The sequence below is a fragment of the Culicoides brevitarsis genome, chromosome 2, assembly GCF_036172545.1.
Source record: "Culicoides brevitarsis isolate CSIRO-B50_1 chromosome 2, AGI_CSIRO_Cbre_v1, whole genome shotgun sequence".
In the NCBI taxonomy this organism is placed as follows: domain Eukaryota; kingdom Metazoa; phylum Arthropoda; class Insecta; order Diptera; family Ceratopogonidae; genus Culicoides; species Culicoides brevitarsis.
The window spans coordinates 28,657,954-28,664,504 of NC_087086.1; the positions used below are offsets into that span (position 1 = coordinate 28,657,954).

The following is a 6,551-nucleotide window of genomic DNA, read 5'->3' on the forward strand; positions in this document are numbered from 1 at the left end:
ATAATTTTTCTTTTTTAAGCTTTTTTTCGATTTCAAGGTCTTTTACTTTAAATCACGTACCTGTCTGTGTCTGGATTTTTATTTAAAACTTTTTTTTTATCATTTTCGATAAAAAAAATAATAATATTAACATTTTTTTTTGTTATTTTGAGAAAAAAATCCATTTTGCTAGTCGTCAGTCATGTGGGTATAGAACACAAAACTTGATCTATATTCAGTGGAATTTTTTCGAAAAATAAAACATTTTTTTTACTCAATAAGAATCTTCTCACAATAATTTATCAAAACAGGTCACCATCATCATCATCATAGGGGAGTAAAAAAAATCAAAATTAATAGCTCAGTTAATAAATGAGTAAAATGTCGAGGTCAGTGATCTTGCAGGCGAGTAAGCAAGCAAGCAAACAAGCAAAGCAATCCGTCTGTTAATAAATAATAATAATAATGTAAATGATGCGTCGATGGTTAAAATAAATAAAAATGCAAGTCTTCTCATGGCTTGCCTGTTGATTGCGCTTGAATAATGTACGAACAACGAAACAAAAAAAAAATCCGAATTGCATAATATTCAGTAATACTTAATATAATAATATAATGTGTAAAGCAAGTTAAGAGAGAGATATGAGAAGTTAGACGAAAAAAAAAGTTTTTGTACAACAAATGAATAATGATATAATAATAATAATGGACATTTTATGTACAGCAAGTATTTAACCAGACAAGAGAAGTGAGCCTTAAAAAGGAGTTAAATTGCAAAAGTTGGCAATAAAAGTTTTTAGTTTTGACTTTTTATGTTATTATATTCTGATGATGTCGTCGTTAAGTGACGATAAAAACGACGTTTTTCTTCTTGTGAGGATAATGTTCAGAATTTACTGAAATTTTAGGGTGATGAAAAGTGATTTTTTTCAAGGCGGTTTTTTTGACAGATGAGTTATTTGGGAGAAATGTGACAGTTCAAGTTTACAACTCGTTTCAAGATTTTTCGACATGCTTCTATAAATATTTTCAATTAAATATGATTTTTTTTAAAAAACATCCGGTGAACGACCAACCATTGTGAAAGGTCCAATTTGCCATTTTATACAAATATTGAAGTGAACTTAAAAATTTTTAAAATTGGATTAAATGAAATGGCTGAGGTTCAAAAGACATAGATAAAATTTTTCATACTCTCCTGTTTTTAAATTGCTTAAAGAAACATTGCTTTTGATGAAATGTGACCACGTTCTTTTCTTTGTTTTAAATATAAAACAATAGGGGTTTCTTTCTAATTATTAGGTTTTTTTGACATGTTTGATTTGTTGTACCAACAAAACAATTCTTAAATTGTGCCAATGTCAACTAGGATCCTTCGAGCCCGATGTTTGCATCTAAAGTTGGTAATAAGATGTCAAGATTTTGGATTCGTATTCATTATCAATGTACGATTCGATGTAAAGACGATTTAAATATTTAACCATAGAGTAAATTGTATTCAAAATAAGAGTCATAGATTTTCTCATATCTTAGCACTGGTTTGTATTGGATATCACTGTGATAGTTGGATCATACTTGTCTTTCTATTCCTGTCTGCCTCATATTGTAGAAAGTATAATAGTAATGCTTGAAAATAAATTGTTGACGAATATAATAAGAATCCAGGTCATCTTTCAGAATCTTAACTCCAAATCAATGCCAGTCATAGAAGGTTGTGATATTCAAAAGGTTCAATCGATGTTCTGAAAACTTGAAATTTTTCTAGCGAGTATATCAGAGTAGATCACTTCTTGGTAGATCCGAAAAAACCTGAAATTGAAAAATTTAAATTAATTTGACAACTTGTCATAAACAATTAAACCTCCAAATAAATTTTCATTATACTTACCACTTTTACCGCAAATTGAACTAAATTCTTTCAATTAAAAAAAAAATCTGTCCAAACTGACATTCGCCATAATAAACAACACCTGTCACAATTCGCACATAAATCTACTTGCCTGTCCCCTTACCACCAAACAAGCACTTTAATTGTCTGCCATCCATCTATATACCAAACATCTATCCACATTGTCATCGTAATTTTCTGAATATTATGCAATCCATTTATTTATTGTCTGTGTCAGGTCTGTTACTTGCGGTGAAAACTTTTTTTTTTATTATTTCGTTTTTATTTTCACTAATAACACAACAATAACAATAATTGTAAATGAAATTAAAGATCTTTTTTTTTTGCACAACTCTCATGCACAATCATGACAAAAATTCCATATCATACATGATTGGCATTTCTCCTCGAAAAACACGTGCTGCTTCGTCATGGCATGGCAGGCAAGAGTACTCTTACTCCAAATTTGCATGATACGTGATTTTTTTGTGTAACAAGCACTTTGTATAACTCTCATGACACACAAAAATATTTTTTAAAATCAAATCCTCTTAAAAGAGACTTAAATGCAATTATATGCAGGCATTTGTACAAATGTATGTAGCTGCACTTGTCAATAAAATTATTGTTATTATTTTTGATTGTTATTAACTTTCACTCTGCATTACTCTGCTCTGCTCTACTCACTTGGTGATCGAGTTATGCGAGCAATTGAACTCGTAATACACGTTCAGTTGGGAATCTGAGGAATTTTCTACCTCTCTGGATTCTGAAAAACTTTCTATCTCACGTTGCGATGACAGCTCTTGAGCAAACAAAGCGATAAATCGCAAAAGAAATAAAAAATTACATGAAGCGGATACTTACCTACTGACCGGTTTGAATTGTAGGACAGAAAAAAATTCAAGAAGGAAAAATCGCAAAAACTAGTTTTCTTTGCTTTTTATCAAACAACTAACACAGTTTTTGAATGGTTCTATTCAACTCAAATCCTGCATTGGAGCATTAACTTTACTTCAAACAGCATGTAATTACCGTTTGGAACTACACTGCTCGTTTCCAACGTTTAAATTAACTGATTTTAATCCGATATGTGTGTTTTCTAATGGCACAAACTGGAAATTTTACTGTTACAATTGAAATTGTAGTTGTTGTTGCACGGTTGTTATTTGCGAAAATTGAAATATTTATCAGTTATCTGTTGCTGAGTGTTAATTTAAATTTTTTTCTCTTTCACAATTTTATCGGTTAATTTTACTTTTTTCAAATCTCTTTTGCTCTCCTAAACACGTGTAACAAGTAATCGAATTTGATAACCAAAAAAAAAATGCTGAATGCCACTTACACTGATTGTCGTTGTTGAGAAAGAGAAAAAGTCTTGCCGCAAACACATGATAAACAAATAAACGTAAAAAGAAATTACATGACATTATGTCATCGTCGTCATTGCTTGATCAAAAAATGTTATTACGAAATTTGTTAAGGTACACAGATAAAAATTTAGAGGTGACAGTGCTGCTTTGCTTGCTTATTTTACTACACAAACAAATAAAAAGTAAATATTGTTTAAAGAATTGAATCACTTTCGCGCACGTTTTTTACTTATTTTTTTTTTCATCTCAAAAGCCATCGCCGAATATTGAGATGAACGAACAGGTGATGATGATGATTTTGATGCGATTTTGAATGCTTTTTGTCGCGAGGGAAGAAAGTTGTTAATGAGAGGTGATGAGCGTGAATGGTGAAGAGGTTATTGCGGGAAGGAAAAAAAATAAATGATTGGAAAACGTGATTTTAAAGCATTATTATTTTTTAGAATTGAGTTTAATTTATCGAATCGAAGGATTCTATTAAAATTCAAATGGAATTTTATAATAAAGACGTTTTTTCAATTTTGTGAGAATTTATTGTGAATTTTATCTTTGGTAAATGATGTTAAAGGCAAAGCTTTTAAAGGTCTAAAATAGATTTTTAATGATTATTTAAGCTAATAAATTTGCTAAAATTTTTTCTTTGAAATTTTACCAAAAAAATGTAAGTCATTTGAGACTTTTTATCATATTTTGGGGTCTCATATGACTCCTAAATTGACATTTTTTCAGTAAAATTTAGTTTTTAAAAATAACTTTAAGGGTCTAAAAAATTCAGAAACTTTCTATCTCTTGTTCCCTTCTATTCCCTTTGTTTTCTATGGGGTCCAAAGTAAATCAAAACGAAATATTAAGGTCCTAAAAGTTGTTTCTAATGACTTTACCTTCAATTAATGTTTTAAAGATATCAATTGATCTTAGGGGGCCTAAAAAAAATTAAAATGTATTTTTATGGGCCTTAAGTTGACCTCTGCTAGATTAAAATTTAACCTTCTTGGTCTTTTGAGACCTCTAACTCTCATCTTGATTCACTTGAGACCCCATAGAAAAAAATAATTTTATAAAGATTTCAAGTATATCGAAAACATCTTTAGGGGTCTTAAAATGAGAATCTTTTTAAAGTTATTTTTTTCTATGGGGTCTTAAGTGAACCCAGTGGGACAAAATTACCTTTTTTTAAGGCCCTGGGGTCTTGAAAATAAGGCCCTCAAATTTTTACATGGGGAAATTCGGAAATTTTTATTTTTTTGGAAAAAAATTTTTTTCATTTTTTTTTTATTTTTTCCCCAGGGCCTTAGAGAGTTAGAGGTCCCAAAATATATTTCTCATAACTCAACTGATATTATTTATACTTTAAAAGTTATTTAATTGTTTTTTAGTAAAAAAAAACATAAAGAACTTGTAAATGTTTTTGGGGTCCCAAATGATTTAAAAAAATTCTCTGAGGTCTCAATAAATTTTTTTTATGATTTTTTAGAAATTTTGTAGTTTATAATGTGTTTTATATATTTTTATTAGTCCGTAATAAATTTATAATGAATTTTAAAGGGTCTCAAAAGACCCTTGAAATGTGACTTAGGGGTCTTAAAAGAATTTTTCGAGTGATATTTTCCATAGAATGGATTTTTTGCGGTATCAATTAATTTTTAAATGACTTGTTGCCGAAATTTCACTTAAAATTCTTATTTTGACAAAAAAAAATTATGTCTCTCTTAACTCCCATAAAGTTACAAACATTAAAATGCAATGACATCTAAAACTTTTCAATGTTGCTTATTTAATTTCCTCACAACTCTCATCGTAATATAAAGCATCGCAATAACTGTAACGATAATTATTATTTTCACCCAGAGACCGCTCGTAATTTCAATTTCAAGTTTTCCGAGTGCATCTACCACATTCACACGACATACACAGTGAACGACATTCATCACATAAAAAATGCAAGAAAAAAGCATCTAAAATATCAACCACACATCAAAACACATGATCGATATGCAACGTTCATGCTCGTTTGGTTTTGAAAGTGAGACGACGACGACGAGAAAATAACCTGAATATAATTATAAATAATTCAACTGTTGCAAGTTCAATGTGAAGCATCATAACACTATGTTGCTGTATTCATGTCCGAGTGTAATAAAAAGATTATAATTAAACGGTTTTCTATCCTCGCAGGTAATTTTTTTTCGTCATTTAGTGTTTGTAATTTTGTGAGTTCGGTTGCATGCAGTCGACCTTGGTCTTTAATTAAAGTTAAAAAGAAACCCTCCGCACACGTTAAAACCATATTTTATTTTTCGCTAACGGTCAAAATTTCTACTAGTAACAAATAAATTACCGAGAATTGCAATAAATTTCATTAGTAAATGTCGAAAGCAGCCAGAGACAGGAGAACAGGTTTCCATGGCGAATTGTGGCAAATGCCGTGTGGAGAAGTTTCTGTGCACTTTTACCTCTTTTTGTATAAAAGAGTGACTTTTTTTAATTAAACTCGGTTGGTTGACACACAATTTCAACGCTGGTAGCAAGCAACGCGGTTTTGCAAAACAAATGTCGCAACATGTGTATGAAACGGCAAAACGAGCGCTGATAGGAAACTAGCGCAAAATTGTGTTAAAAGTTACTTTCAAATGATTACAATGTTACACATTTAGAAGTAAATGTCGTTCAAACTTGCGAAATGTGATTACATTTTCTGTTTAATGCCTCAATTCGAAGAAAAAAAAAATGTTGAAGAGGTCGTCTGTGTCAACTTTGATTTTTTTTTACATAAAATTTAAAAAAAATGAGTTAATAGATAAAATACCTCTTCAAATTAAAATTTTCTTATTTTGACTTAATAAGCTTAAGTTTAAGAAAATTTTAAAATAAATCAAATGTTTTTTTGGATTTTTAATCAAATTTTGGAAAAAATTATAGTTTTTGAAAATAAAAAAAAAACTTAAGTCAATTTAAGTGAATTGTGCTTAAGCTTAAGTTTTAAGTCAAATTAAGTAACCATTGACTTAATTAAGTAAACTTTGACTTAAGACTTAATTAAGTAATTTTTGACTTAAGACTTAATTAAGTAATTTTTGACTTAAGATTTAATAAGCTTTGCATTCTCAGGAAATATTTAGGTTCTTGACTTAAATTTTAGTGAAAATTTATTTAACTTTAACTCACAAAGCTTTGTATCTTTTCTTAAAAAAAAAAATATTTTTTCTAAATTTCTAGAAAAATATTGATATTTTTAAAATTATGCCTTAAGAATTAACTTAAAAGTTGAAATTAAGTACATAAACTTAAGGGCTGCAAAAACTTAAGACTTA

At 29.2% G+C, this 6,551-nt stretch overlaps 1 protein-coding gene across 1 annotated transcript in view; it reads right to left on the reverse strand.

Moving 5' to 3' along the window:
- Positions 1-6,551, reverse strand: part of LOC134832646 (LIM and SH3 domain protein Lasp) — a 214,399-nt gene that overhangs the window by 38,410 nt on the left and 169,438 nt on the right. The gene's annotated exons all lie outside the window — the stretch shown is intronic.